This window comes from Simochromis diagramma, unplaced genomic scaffold (assembly GCF_900408965.1).
Source record: "Simochromis diagramma unplaced genomic scaffold, fSimDia1.1 OVJJ01000433.1, whole genome shotgun sequence".
Lineage (NCBI taxonomy): Eukaryota > Metazoa > Chordata > Actinopteri > Cichliformes > Cichlidae > Simochromis > Simochromis diagramma.
Genome location: NW_024387031.1, coordinates 3,257,383 through 3,272,297, shown reverse-complemented (window position 1 = coordinate 3,272,297; position 14,915 = coordinate 3,257,383). Strand labels below are relative to the sequence as shown.

General features: G+C 42.6%; 1 long non-coding RNA gene across 1 annotated transcript; it reads right to left on the bottom strand.

Moving 5' to 3' along the window:
- Positions 1-12,036: 12,036 nt before the first annotated feature.
- LOC120740732 lies at positions 12,037-12,406 on the bottom strand. Its single transcript, XR_005697476.1, has 2 exons — positions 12,244-12,406; positions 12,037-12,146 (listed from the first exon to the last, which is right to left on the bottom strand). It is a non-coding gene; the product is annotated as an uncharacterized LOC120740732 (long non-coding RNA).
- Positions 12,407-14,915: the final 2,509 nt, after the last annotated feature.

The window sequence follows — 14,915 nt, the reverse complement described above, 5'->3', positions numbered from 1 at the left end:
AACACCACCAAACCATGACACAGCCTCAATCGCGTTTCACAGATGGCTGTACACACTCACTGTTCTTCCTCTTTCATGACCTCCTCTGGGCATACTGATGAGGATTTGGACAAAAAAATGTAATTGTCATGGCCTGGAGGTTCAGCTGGTCGCTGATCAGCTGTTTCTCTCTATCTCTCTAATTCGCTTTCTCTCTCGCTCTCTCTCTCGCGCTCTCTCTCTCGCCCTCTCTCACTCATTATGGGTTCACGCCCTTGGCCCACGCCCTCGGAGGAGGAAACACCTGTGCCTCATCAGTGTGGATGGCATTTAAGCCAGGAAGCAACAGCTGTTCTTCGCTGGATCGTTGTGAGAATCGCGTCAGTGAAAGTCAAGCATCTAGCAAGTGTTTTTCCATGTAGTTGCGTGTTTGGAATCTAACGAGCGTTTCTTTGTGTGCAGACCCTCCGGACTGTTTTCCCTGGTGTTCCCTGAGTGACGAGTGTTCGAGTGGATTCGTGTTCGGATTGTTTGGAGAGAGACAAGAGTGTTCACCTGGATTTCCCCCAGGAGCCCTGCCCCTCTCACTTTTTGTAGATAGCACTGCCGCGCAACTTTTGTATATACGCTCACTGGACATTCTCTTGTATGCATCAATCCCCGGAGTCCAGCACGTGAGTCCACGTTGTACAGTGTTTTTGTAATTTGGGTGCAGATTGATCAACTGATAGCTCCAATGCATCTGTCAAGTCTTTGCTGATTATTTTTTTCCTACTTCATAAGGATGAACTTTCAGACACTGTCCATCACACCACAGGCAGCTAGTAATTAAGTGCCTTGTTTAAAACAGGTGCATTGCTGGTTTGTCCCATGAATTAGACTTTTTAATGAATGATGCAAAGATCTGAGTTTAAGTGACTTAACAAAGTAAACAAACAAACTAGAAATAGTCAGGAACAAAGTAAAACCTTAGAAGTAACATATAAAGAAAGAAAATTAGAAATAAACAAGGCTGATGTTTTTTTCTTAGTAGTTTATCTAACTAACTTCTGCTATTCTGCTGTAACCCTAGTAACGTAATTACCACCAGATAAAGCTAAACAAACATTTCAGTGCTTTTCTTTTTCACTTCTTGCTGACTGATTGATTCTGAATGACTTTATCACTGATGTTGCTTTAGCAGAGAGAAGCTAATTGGATCATATTAAGATTGCGATTAAATAAAGCGGTGAGGTGCATGCCTAGCTTAAAGTTAATACAATGACACCAGTCGCACACAGACACATACTGTGGGGTGTTCCTGGTCTGTAGGGGTCAGTATATGTCAAAGGAAGGAGCAGTGGCGAACCAGTGACAGGGTCATAGGCGGCAGAAGCTCTCTGATGTGCCTGGGGTCCACCTGACACCAAGATGCACTATTGGAAGAAGGCAAGCCATCAAGGTAAACAATATGTTCATTGGGGGTTGGAGTGAAGGCCAACCTTAACTGCCCTAGTTTAACCCTTTAAGACTAGGGATGGGTATCGTTTAGGTTTTATCTGATACCAGTACCAAACCGGTACTTTTGAAACGGTGCCGGTGCTTAAACGGTGCTCGAACCGGTGCTTAAAGAATGGTGAACACACAATTTGTCCAAAAACCTCATGTTCAGCTGTGTGGTTTTTTTGTTTTTTTTTGTTTTTCGTGAAAAGATAACAATGTTAGCCTTTTCTGCAGCTATAGGGGATTTATGGTATCACTCTTGGCTGGAAGCAGTGCTTAAACAATGGGAAATATTGTCCAAAAACGTCTCATGCTGTTTTCCACTTTTTCTTTGGTCATTTTAGCCTTTTTGGCCAGGGTGAAGGGAGTATTTGCCATCAAACAAGAAGACAGCCGCATGTAACTACGACTGTGTTTGCTAGTTTACCTTACGTGCATTAATTTAATAACGTGGTTAGCCTACTCAACGTAAATTACACACGAACAACATTAAGCTACTGACCCAGAGAAGAACGGCTGCTGCTGCCATCATCATCCGTTGTCATTTCTGCTGCACTGGCAGGGCTAGGGGCCAGGACTGTACTCCTCGGGTTCTTGGGGGATGTTGCTAACTCCGGGACCGATGACAGGCACCACACCCGCAGTAGATGTGCTCGGTGTGAGGTCTCGCAGCAAGTGGTGGTTTCAGGTGTTTCATCAGATTCGAGGAGTTACCTCCTTTGCACAGTATCACCTTAAAGCACTTGTTGCAGGCTGCTGAGTTTGCATCTTTTGCTGTGAAGTACAGCCAGACTTTTGACCGCTTCGCCTTGGGCATTTTTAATCTGTAGCTCTGCTCTAAAAGAACGTACGTACCTGGGCCCGCCTACTATCCTCCGAAAGGTAAAGTGATTGGCTAGAATCCAAAGCATATGATATCTCAGGAAAAAAAAGCACCGAAATGTGCGCTGCTTTTCGGTTTGGTTACTATCGTTTATGTCAGAACTGGTGCCATAATGGCACCAGATACCGGTACCCATCCCTATTTAAGACTGGTCGGAGCAGGCACGCTTCCTAGGTTGGAATAGATGTCAGCGTGAACTATCACATGTCCGCCATTACCTGCCCGAAACAGGAAGTGACATCATTTTCACGGAAAATGTAGTTTTGTTTTGTTTTTTACCTTCATGGCCTTATAAGCCTATACTGGTGTTTTTAAAAGTCATGTTTGACTTAATGCTTTTCTGAATAGTTTCTGGGATGCTTAGAACTCAAATTGCACTGCTGGAAATAGTTTGTTTTGATGCACATGCAGTTTTTTTGCAAATTTGCATTTTAATATTGATTTTCGTTTTTCCTGCAGTATATAAAAATTGGTGTATCTCAAAAATACAACACTTAAAATAAATTTCCTGTGGTGGGAAACTATTTTGTGCAACATTTTTGTATTTACAGATTTGAGGGATAAACCTCTTATATTTCTCTAACTAGAGATATGTGTAGAAATAAAAACAAAAACGGTTTTCAATTGTTTTGTAGTTTATTGCACTTTTTTGCAATTTATGTAGTTACTATGCACTTAATGCATACATATTATTAAAATTTGGGCCATAATGGTTGTATTGATGTATAGCAACTTGGAATACTCCCAAAATGGCACTACAGCCTGTAAAAAATATAAAGATAAGCTCTGGCGGACTTGGTTCTATGGTAGGTCTTAAAGGGTTAAGACCCATTACAGCTAAAGAGAGATAGTTTTGGCCATTAAATGCATGTACAGAGTACATGAAGATGAGTCTGAAGCGAGTCCTTGTAGCTTAGGATTCATCATATGGACCTGACAACCTCCTCCCCTGTAGACTGGTATTTTTCTCTGCACTGTCACTCTCAGTGTTATGGCCCTGTCCATAATCTGTTTTGGTGGCTGTTGTTGTCTGTGCCTTTAAGTTTTTGCAGGTCCCGGAGTGGATGAGCTGACGGCTGCTGATTGGTCCCCTGGCCATGTGATCTTCATTCAAATCCCTCACCAGCAGTTGTCCCGGGGCAGCCACTGACAGCAGCAGCAGACCTGACCCTGGCCTCCAAAACCTGAGACTTTTGTGCCTGTGACTTTGTGCGACTTTTCGGAGTTTTGTATATAGTGTGTACATTAGTTTTCATTGTAAATAGCACATTGTAAATAGCACTGCAACAGAAGGGGTGAGCTGCCTTATTGTTTTTCCTTGCACTGTTTTCTCCTGTTTATTTCAGTTAGGGAGTTAGGTGTAGCGCTTGTCTTTTGTTTGATGTTTGATTTCACATAGGGTTTTAGATAACACCTTCTCCTGACTTAGCTTGTTTTGTTTGTTGTTTTGGCCTTTGTTCACCCCGGAGCTTCATTTTTTGCAGTGCAGAAAAATAAATCACGATTCACTAAGAAATTGGTTTCCCTTTGTGTATGGTTTTGGGGACCAGGGCGGGGCAATACTTCCAAACTTGTGTTGCGTTCCTGTACCCCTAGCCTGGGGCGTAACATAAAGTGGGGGCTCGTCCTTTTTTTTCTTTTGCCATTCTTTTTGCTCGTGGTATTTTGTGGGTTGTCTGCAGTTTTTGGTTGGCAGTTTTCTTGTAGTGTTGGGGGTGGTCTAGTCACAATGACTTTTGACGTGGATGATTTTGCACTACAACCCACCGTGGATAAGTTGGATCGATGCACAAAGGCGGATTTGTTGTTGGTGGCAGATTTGTTTAATGTTAGTGTGCCTTTACATGCTAAAAAGGCAGAAATTAAGCAGTGCCTGACAGCTCAGCTGGTGGATAAGGGGGTATTTGCGAAGTCGAAACCTCGGCCGGTTGAGGCGACTGGTGGTTTGGTGGTGGATGCGGGAGCAGAAGCTGCTGCAACCATCCCACAAGCTGCCAGTGGACGGGTGTCGCCAGGGGCGGAGGCTCCTGCTGCCATTCGGCTCCCAAACGCTAGCCCAGCCGGACAATCAACAGGATTGGTTACGGAGGATCTTGGGCTCGCCCTTCGCCTGAAGGAGGTGGAGCTTGCGACTAAGTCCAAAGAAGTTGAGCTTATGCATCTCCGCATAAGGGCTATGGAGCTGGATCCTTCCCGACAGCGCAATGTTACCTCTACCCCAGTGAGTAAAATTGTGAATAAATCTTCTGATTCGTTCTCCTCTGACCAATTCGATGCAAGCAGGCAAATTGCTTTAGTGCCACCTTTCAGAGAAAGTGAAGTTGACTCTTACTTTAATGCCTTTGAACGCATCGCAACCACTTTGAAATGGCCCAAGGATGTGTGGAGTTTGTTGCTGCAGTGTAAATTGGTGGGGAAAGCACAGGAAGTGTGTGCGAGCTTGTCTATTGATGACAGCCTGGATTATGAAATTGTGAAATCCACTATTTTAAGGGCTTATGAGCTAGTTCCGGAGGCATATCGCCAGAGGTTTCGGTCATGTGAAAAATCTGCCAACCAAACACATGTAGAGTTTGCCAGGGAGAAGACTCTCTTGTTTGATAAGTGGTTAGCTGCAAGTAAAGTGAAGGACTTTGCTCAGCTAAGAGAATTGGTCCTGCTGGAGGAATTCAAAACGTGTCTTCCAGAAAATGTTGTGGTATATATCAATGAGCAAAAGGTGGATTTGTTGTCTAAAGCTGCTGTTCTCGCAGATGAGTTTGTGTTGACCCATCGCGTTACGTTTTCAGCCGTGCGCCATGACTGTGCGCCGTTGTCTAAACCTGCGAGGAGTTTGGGGGTTTCTCCTAAGCGTCAAACGCGCCCTGATCAGGTCCCCATGACTGTCCGAGAATGCTTTTATTGCCATGATACTGGCCATCTCATTGCCAATTGTCCGTCGCAAGGAGCAAACTCACACATGGAAAAAGCCAAAAAGCGTTGGTTTCGTTCAGTCGGTTCCTACTCCTAATCCCGTCAGTGATGAACCAGGAAATGACAGTCTTGACAGCAGTTACCGACCATTCATTTCACAAGGGTTCGCCTCACTGACTGGAATAGAGAAGGATCACGTGCCGATTGTAATTTTGCGCGACACTGGGGCTGCCCAGTCTCTCATTTTGGAAAGCGCGTTGCCTTTTTCAAGTAACTCATTTTGTGGTGCTGATGCTCTCGTGTGGGGAGTGAAAATGAGTGTGTTACGAGCTCCGCTGCACAGGGTCTTCCTACAGTCGCCTCTAGTTTCGGGCCCGGTAACAGTTGGGGTGCGCGCTCGCTTGCCCGTGCAGGGGGTTACTATGATTCTGGGGAATGATCTAGCCAATGGAAAAGTTTTCCCGATCCCTGAGGTAATTGAAAACCCCGTCGATGATTTTGTTTTTGTTTCTGAGCCTGCTGCTGACAGTCTGCCCTCTGTTTTTCCTGCCTGTGTTGTCACACGCGCCCACAAGCGCAAATATGGTGATGTTGACTTGTCTGACTCTTTTCTATGTTCTGAAGCTGTTCCTGAGAATGCTGAACTACCTGTGGAAAAAGCCGAAAAATGTGTGTCTGATAAAATGCTACCCGCTACACCTGACCTGTCTTTTGAGGTAAACAAAACAGATTTCATTCATACGCAACAGAATGACCCGACTTTGGCCAAATGTTTCCTCGCCGCGAATTCAAGCGATCAGAATCCCCGTGTCTACAGCATTGAAAATGATGTGTTAATGCGCAAATGGCATCCTCCCTCATCTAGTGATCTTGGCTGGAATGTATTTCAACAAGTGGTTGTACCGCAAAGATTCCGACCCCAAGTGCTCAGCCTCGCACATGACAGTTTCTCTGGACATTTAGGAATTAGGAAAACTTACCATCGTATTCTGCGTCACTTTTTCTGGCCAGGTTTGAAGTCTGATGTGACCAAGTATTGCCGTTTTTGCCACGTTTGCCAGGTCAGTGGAAAACCCAACCAGGTTATTCCTCCCGCTCCATTGCATCCAATCCCGGCTTTAGGGGAACCATTTGAGCACATAATCATCGATTGTGTAGGTCCGCTTCCAAAAACAAAGTCAGGACATCAGTACCTCTTGACTTTAATGTGCGCCGCCCCACGCTTCCCCGAGGCTATTCCGTTACGCACTATCAAAGTCAAAGTCATTGTCAGAGCACTAGTAAACTTTTTCTCCACTTTCGGTTTGCCGAAATCAGTTCAAACGGACCAAGGGTCTAACTTCATGTCCAAGATATTCGCTCAGGTCTTAAAATCGCTATCCATCAAGCATCGAAAATCCAGTGCATATCACCCCGAATCACAGGGTGCGCTTGAGCGTTTCCACCAGACTTTAAAAGCCATGATGAGGAAGTTCTGCCTCGAGTCAGGAAGAGAGTGGGATGAGGGTCTGCCACTCCTTCTTCTAGCGGTGAGGGAGAGTGTGCAGGAGTCCACAGGTTTCAGTCCCGCGGAACTGGTGTTTGGACACACAATGCGTGGTCCCCTGCGGCTGCTTAAAGAGAGATATCTGTCCGACACAGCTACCCCCGAGCAGAACGTATTAGACTACGTAAGTTGTTTTAGAGAGCGTCTGCATAAAGCATGCGAAATTGCACGCGAGGCTCTTTCCGCGTCTCAGGAAAAAATGAAAAGGAAATTCGACAAAAAGTCCGTGCAGAGAAAATTTGAAGTGGGTGAGAAAGTGTTGACTCTCCTACCCGTTCCTGGATCCTCCCTCCAGGCAAAGTTCTGTGGGCCCTATACGGTTCAAGAGAAACTGAGTGACACAGATTATGTTATAGGTACCCCAGACCGTAGGAGAAAGCGTCGTGTGTGTCATGTTAATCTGATTTTTTTTAAAAGAGTTCAGCACCTGTCATTGTGTACACAGACCACAACCCCCTCGTGTTTTTGGCCCGAATGCAAAATTCTAATCAAAGGCTCATGAGATGGTCCCTCTTAGTACAGGATTTCAATCTGGAGATCCATCACAAAAAAGGGACAGAGAATGTACTGGCAGATGCGCTGTCACGTGGTTTTCGGAACCCCTAAGCGCCAAACATCTTTAGGGGAGATGTTTGGTCTTGGGAAGGGGGGTGTTATGGCCCTGTCCATAATCTGTTTTGGTGGCTGTTGTTGTCTGTGCCTTTAAGTTTTTGCAGGTCCCGGAGTGGATGAGCTGACGGCTGCTGATTGGTCCCCTGGCCATGTGATCTTCATTCAAATCCCTCACCAGCAGTTGTCCCGGGGCAGCCACTGACAGCAGCAGCAGACCTGACCCTGGCCTCCAAAACCTGAGACTTTTGTGCCTGTGACTTTGTGCGACTTTTCGGAGTTTTGTATATAGTGTGTACATTAGTTTTCATTGTAAATAGCACATTGTAAATAGCACTGCAACAGAAGGGGTGAGCTGCCTTATTGTTTTTCCTTGCACTGTTTTCTCCTGTTTATTTCAGTTAGGGAGTTAGGTGTAGCGCTTGTCTTTTGTTTGATGTTTGATTTCACATAGGGTTTTAGATAACACCTTCTCCTGACTTAGCTTGTTTTGTTTGTTGTTTTGGCCTTTGTTCACCCCGGAGCTTCATTTTTTGCAGTGCAGAAAAATAAATCACGATTCACTAAGAAATTGGTTTCCCTTTGTGTATGGTTTTGGGGACCAGGGCGGGGCAATACTTCCAAACTTGTGTTGCGTTCCTGTACCCCTAGCCTGGGGCGTAACACTCAGACAAAGGTATGGTTTCTCCTTTTTCTTTTTGTGAACCATGAACTGGAGTCTTGGTTGGTCACTTTGGCTGCTGTAACTCCTGTCGGCCTAACAGACTCAAACCGTGAAGTCACTTCCTGTCAACTATAGGACACAAGACTGTGCACCATTAAATATCCAAAGGACACTTTTGTGTTAGCCAGCTATTTAAAAATTGGAGCCATTTTCTTGTGAAAATTGTGACACAGTGTTAAACATTCTAGAGGGGGAAGTGAATTAATATCATCTTAAGACTTTTGGGGTATAAAGAGGGGTTTCATATGGTTTGGTTTTTGTTCTGTTTGTGCTCTGAGAAGAATCCGGTCTTTAAGTCTGACGTCATTAGCTGTTTATGGCTCCAAAGTCTACTTCAAATCTCAAAGTCAACTGAACACTGCGGCATCACTGAGAGTTACTAAATTTTTTCATCTTTAATAAAATGATCAGTTTGTAACAATTAAGTTTAACATCCAGGGTTCCATGAAAACAAAATTTCTGAAGTTTAACTGGGTTAGAAGTTAGCAGGGAGTTAGCTCGCTAGTTTCCATCTAAAGATGGTACACCATGTTCTGATAAGGGATTTCTGAAAAATGAAAGCTCTGCTATCAGTTCCGACATGAATGAAAACAGAAAACTAAACAGCAGTGACATTTGTAGGGTAATAATGATGTGCTACATGGTGGCTAGCTACACAGCTATGGTTAACATAATATAAACACAGTGAAGCTGGAGGATCAACGCTAACCTTTTTCCACTCAATAAACGTTAATGCGAGGGCTTCCAATGGTTAGGGACAAATGCAGTCGCATGGCAGGATGCTGTAAAGAGACAAAACTTCAGTCAGGAAAACAACGGAGATAATCCATCCACAATACAAAGTTAGTCATTAATATACTGCTGCATGGGCTGGACTGTAGTTGCATTGTAAGGTTTTAAAAAACTGAGCTTTAAAGTGAACAGTGGTAATAAAAACCGAGAGAGGCCGACAGTGATCACTGACCTTCTCTCACCCCAACCGGTCGCAGCAGATGGCCACCCCTCCCTGAGCCTGGTTCTGCCGGAGGTTTCTTCCTGTTAAAAGGGAGTTTTTCCTTCCCACTGTTGCCAAAGTGCTTGCTCATAGGGGTCATATGATTGTTGGGTTTTTCTCTGTATCTATGAAGTGCCTTGAGGCGACTTTTGTTGTGATTTGGCGCTATATAAATAAAATTGAATTGACTTTTTTTAGGGGCTTGTTCAAATTATATAGAACAAGATACAACACATTAAAACCTGTTAAAAACACAACAGCCTTAATAAACAGTAGTTTGGACCCGGAAGCAGGGTTTAAACATCATCACTTAACAACCGGATTTGCATCCCGCCCGTGTGGTTTAGCAAAGAAAATCAAAGGATTGTGCCAGACTAGGTTTCTGTCTGACAGCACAGTGCCCTCCAGGCAGCCACTGTATCTCACACTGAAATCCTGGAGCCCCTCTTCCATACCCGCAGCAGTTGGACAGTGGTAGGAACCAGGGTCAATTGCACTAGGGAGGTCACGGACCCAGATCCTATAATCTTTCAGTCATTCAAGGTACCTTGTACCTTCCCACAATCTTACATAGTGGGAAGGATAGGTCCTACATAAGCACTGTTGTAGACCATGTACACCCTTTCGTGGACACTGTACTCCCTGGTGGCTGCGGCCTCTTTCGGCATGGTTTAACGAGCATATCAGTCAGTTTGAGGTGTTGACTGGGCCTCCTCAATCCAGTCAATCATCTGTGGGATGTGCTGGACAAACAAGTGTGATCCACGGAGGCTCCACATCACAGTTTTGCAGGACTTAAAGCATCTGTTGATAAACATTTTGGTGCAGATACCACAGCACAAAATCAGGGGTCCAACAGAGTCCTAGATGAGTCAGGCCTGTTTTGGTAGCAAAAGTGTGACCAACACATTATTAGGCAGGTGGTCATAATGTTGTACCTGATCTGAATAATATAAAAATATTATTAAACATAATTTTAGAATATCTGACAAAGGTCAGGTATGTGAACATAACCATGTCCAAACCTGAAAGCAAGAGAAGTCTGTGTTCTGACTGCATGCACGTCAAGCTGTGAAGCTTAAAGAGGAGACTTTGAATTTGTGAGCTGAAGTTTGTACGCTTGCTCTGACTTAGAGAGTCTGCATTGTGCTTTGATATAAAGGCGTGTTTATGTATAAAAGGCTGAGACTCCGAAGTAGAATTACAGCAATTATCTTCCAGAGAGATGCTGCTCATTAATCGCAGATGGAATGACCCAAAAAAAAAAAAAAAACATTTAGTGAGAAGAGAGCGTGCTTGTACACAATAACTAAGGAACAAAAATGGAAGCAGCCACTGTATTTCTCAAGGTTACGGTCAAAGAAAAATGCTGTTCTATTTCTGTGGCATCCTTGTGCTCAGAGTGGATCAAGAACATTAGAAAAGACAAGAAGAGTCCTTGTCTCGTTTATTACGAAAGCTTTTTTGTCTGAAAGCGTCTCGTCTGACTTTATGTTCCGCCTTCATGTTGCCATTGTCCTCTAACTCATGCCTACGTCAGTTAAAGGGCGACACTATTCCATGTAGTCATTTTGTGATGTTCACTTTCTACATTTAGCTTCAAGGATATTTCAGGATGTCTACCATCAGTTTGATGTGTCACTTTAACAATGTGACAAATCTCATGCTTATAATAACAATAATAATAGAAAAACAAAAAGACAAGCAATGACAATAAAATCATACCTTGCTGAGGTTCTGTGCCTTTATGCCAGGTCTGAAAAATGACAGAGGGACATAGCTAGTAACTAGCTGACAAACATGGTGAAGCTTTTAGCTGCTGAAGAGCTGGAGATTTCCCTCAGGATTCAGCAGGAACCAAAGTTGAGACCAAAATATCTGAAAGAGAACTCCGGTGTGTCCGTATCGTGATTACAACCTGCTTTTGTGAAAGAAAGAATGACTTTTTTTTTTCAGAAGCAACTTTTTCCCAGATGTTCCTGCTGTCAGGTGACAGGCTTTCCCACAGTTTGTGTTAAACGAGTCTGTGTGGTTGAACACCACTAAAAGAGAGAAGGCAGGAAAACGGATGTAAATGAGTCTTGAGGCATGCTCAATCATCCATGTAAGTAAATCCCCAAAAGCTGCTTCTGTTTATCTGGATCAGTCAATGAGCTTTGCTTTTGGTTGTTGATCAATGGTCATGAGAATTTGCATATTAATGATCAAGGAACTGACATCCCAGCCCATTGTTCCTTCAGTGGTGCTGGTTTCATTCAATATGCAAATGTACTGTTTATTGGGCTTTTATTATCGATTTTCCAATTAAAATCGATTCTAGCTTGAATAGCGTGAGATCGAGTCATTAAAATCCTGAATCAATTTTTAAATATAAATTTATTTTGCCAGAATCTCAGGTTTAACCTCACAAAACTTCGACAACCACCAAACAGCTAAAACAGTAAATGAGAGTAGGTACACGGATTCTGCAGAAAGACGTATATAAAAAGTGCAGCCCGCATCAGAATCAGTGAGATGTCTGCTTTCTCACTCGACGGCACATTGACAGGGACACACTGTCGGGGCTGATCGTCGGCTGGTCCGCGCTTTTTAGTTACGTCTTGTTCTCAAGATTCTCAGCTGCAGTTTCATCACTCTCCAACCAAAATTGATTGAACCAGCAGCAAAAGAAGATCCAAACTACGCTTCACATAAACATCATCATGAATTCCCTCTTACTTTTGCTGTATTGCTTCCACCACAGTAAAATGACACGTCATGCACAGCTCTCTCTTTCTGTGTGTGTACTTTAAGAACAGTTTCCCATCTAAAAACCTCTGTTTTCTGCATTATTCGCTTGCTTATTACGCACAGGTCTACCGTTATGTAAAGCGCTGTCGGCCGTTTGGTTTTTTTTTTTTAATTTAACTGACTTCCGAAAAGAAAATGTCATTGCTGTTGAATACTGAAGAAATTAAAACTTTTTAAAATTATGCGAAATTGCAAAATGCTGTGTCTCTAAACCTCTGTAACTTTGCTCTGCTTCACTTCAGCAGCATCAGGTAAAGTTCATATGTTGACTCATTTCTTCAGTTTTAGTTCTACTGCAGAATATTTTTAAGGTGGTTATCTACTTTAAAAACCCAGGCCAGGAAAAAAATCCTTCATGTTTTTCTGTGTTTTATGCTCAGTTACTTTAACACAAAGGTATCTGCTGTGATGCTTACCTTTGATAAAGTCTCACAAGTGTCAGTACTGATAAATGATCAGAATTATGATATTTATGACTGTCTGAGGCAAAATTTCAAAATTCAAAAAGAATCAATCAAATCGAATCATTCTAGAAATCAGTGACGATACACAGCCCTACTGTTTATAAGATTGGGGAAACCTGTAGTCAGCTGAGACTGAAGAAATGTTTCTCCACTGAAAACGTTACGTCCAGATGAACAGAATCAGCTTTTGGGGATGGAAATTAGGTGCTGAATATACAGCAGTCCCTACTTTAGGAATTAAAAAAATCAAATTATTTGTCCTGCAAATGCTGATTAATGGGCATTATGGGGGGATTCCCTGGTGTCCAGTGAATTTGTGTTATTGATAGAAATGACTTCATTTCTCATTTAATATAGTCTTTGCTGAGTCAGCACACATACAGACAGCTTTTCTTTCCATTTTCCTGTTTGTAGAAGTGAGCCAAAGTTTAATTGGTTGATAATTCTGTCTGAGATCACATGTTTGGTTACACTTCTAAAAAAAACTTTATTTAAATGTATCAGACACAGGATGTTAATATCTCAGATATAACTCATGTTCAGAACTTTGCACATTTAGAACATTTGTACATTTCTGTTTTGGGAGGATTTTTCAGGACTCATGTTCTCACCTTGTTTAATAAGGGTGGCCAATGACAAGGAAGAGAAACTTTGTCTTAGTTTAGAAGTCAGCATATAAATGAACTAAACTCAAAAATACAGTCCATACAATCCAGTAGCTCACAACATTCTTGTTTTTCAGACGTTGTGAGAAAAAATGTTCTAATATCAGACCACCTCCTGCTTTTCCTTCTGGCTCCTCTATGGTTATCGACCTGCCTGCGAGCTCACAGCGCCAGAGGAAATGCTGCGCAGCTGCTGACTGAGATCACAACAGTGTGTGTGTTGGAGATAATTATGTTTACCACACAAGATTCATAGGCTATATGAACTCATAATTCATATTTTGGGACAAAAAAAAGCCCCATTGCTGGAGAAAAAGTACCGACCCCTGTTGGAGTGATTTCTCACCGAGTAATGTTATAGTGGGTTTTTTTTTTTTTTTTTTTTTTTTTTTTTTTTTTTTTCTTTCTGAATAAGTCCTCTGCTGCCTTCATGCTTCCACTGGGTGACACATACTGAGGCAGTGTATGTCCTCTGTGTCCACACTTGCAGAAAGAAATGAGTTTATCCTACTGTAAGTTTGAGGTCAATAGCTTGAGGTTACATAGATGCTCCCGTGCGTCCCGAGTTTAGACTAGAATTAACAAAGTTAAAAAATACAGTGCGTAAGTAAACCGCCCATCATTGTTATCGGAGTGAGTTACTAATGTTTTCAGTACCAGTCAATATCGAAACTGACCTTTGTATGGAGGACAGATTATCAAAGCACAATGAAAACAATGCATTATGCAAAGAATAATGAAGACCAGTTTTTTCCATTTGAAGATCACCCTAAGGCCAAAACAGCAACGTGATAAATAGTTTTGATTTGGTCAGTTTGGCATATATCCCATTGTTCATTTGCATGCATGTTACTATTTCCATCTCAGTTTGTATATTGCAGGATATTCTTTTTATTTCCTGTGGACTGGATTCAATTGATGCTTTTTCTTGTCGAATACAGTTTCACCCTCTGGGTAACTGTTTGCTTTATCTATCCCTGCTTTGTGCTGACTGATGATGACATTACCTGAACTTGTGGTTTTTTCTTTCTTGCATTTTTCATTCACTTTGTGCAATAAAGTCTCAGAATCATAAACCTGTGTTCTAGATTTATGTTATGGTTTCTCCTTCCGTCCTTGAAGCTCACACTGAGGCCAGCATGGAGTGGACATCAGGAGTGTTACTGTCATGTGTGTCATGGACAGTTATCTGCCTTTTTGACAGCAGATGGGCATCAAACAGGAAAAGACAGGAGAAATAAAACTGTTGGAGTTTTAGGGCCCCAACTGCTGCTGAAGTCAGGAGAGAAATTATAGAGTTGCCATGTCAACAAATGCATTCTTAATTAGCATTTTTACTCAAGCACCAGATGAGTGCCATTTGGTGGAGACATTTTTAAAACATGTGTGACTCCCAGACAAACATAAATGCACTCATATTCACTGCAGTTCTTTCTTTCCACAGCAAAAATCTTCCTGTTTAATTTGGAAGTCTGATTTGGGAAACACTGGACCTCTTTACACCTCACATCACACATCCATCCAGCTTCACACTAACATGAAGCTGTTCATTCGGGGCCACATTCAACTGTTAAACTGACCTCTGCATGATCACAAGAACATACTTATTCATGCACTATTCAGTAATCACATTACTGTTACAATCATGTTATGTGTTACAAGCCTTCTTCAGTTATCTGAAGTTCATGTGCATAGATATGAATATTACTTTATTTTTATTTTCTACAAAAACTGAGAAACACAACTACATCCTGCACAGGACACTTGTACTATACAGCTAACACAACATCAACTCTTTGCAAGCATCTGCACAGAGAGCATGCTAACACAAAGCTGAGTACATGCAGACCCCAACCCAGCAGCCAG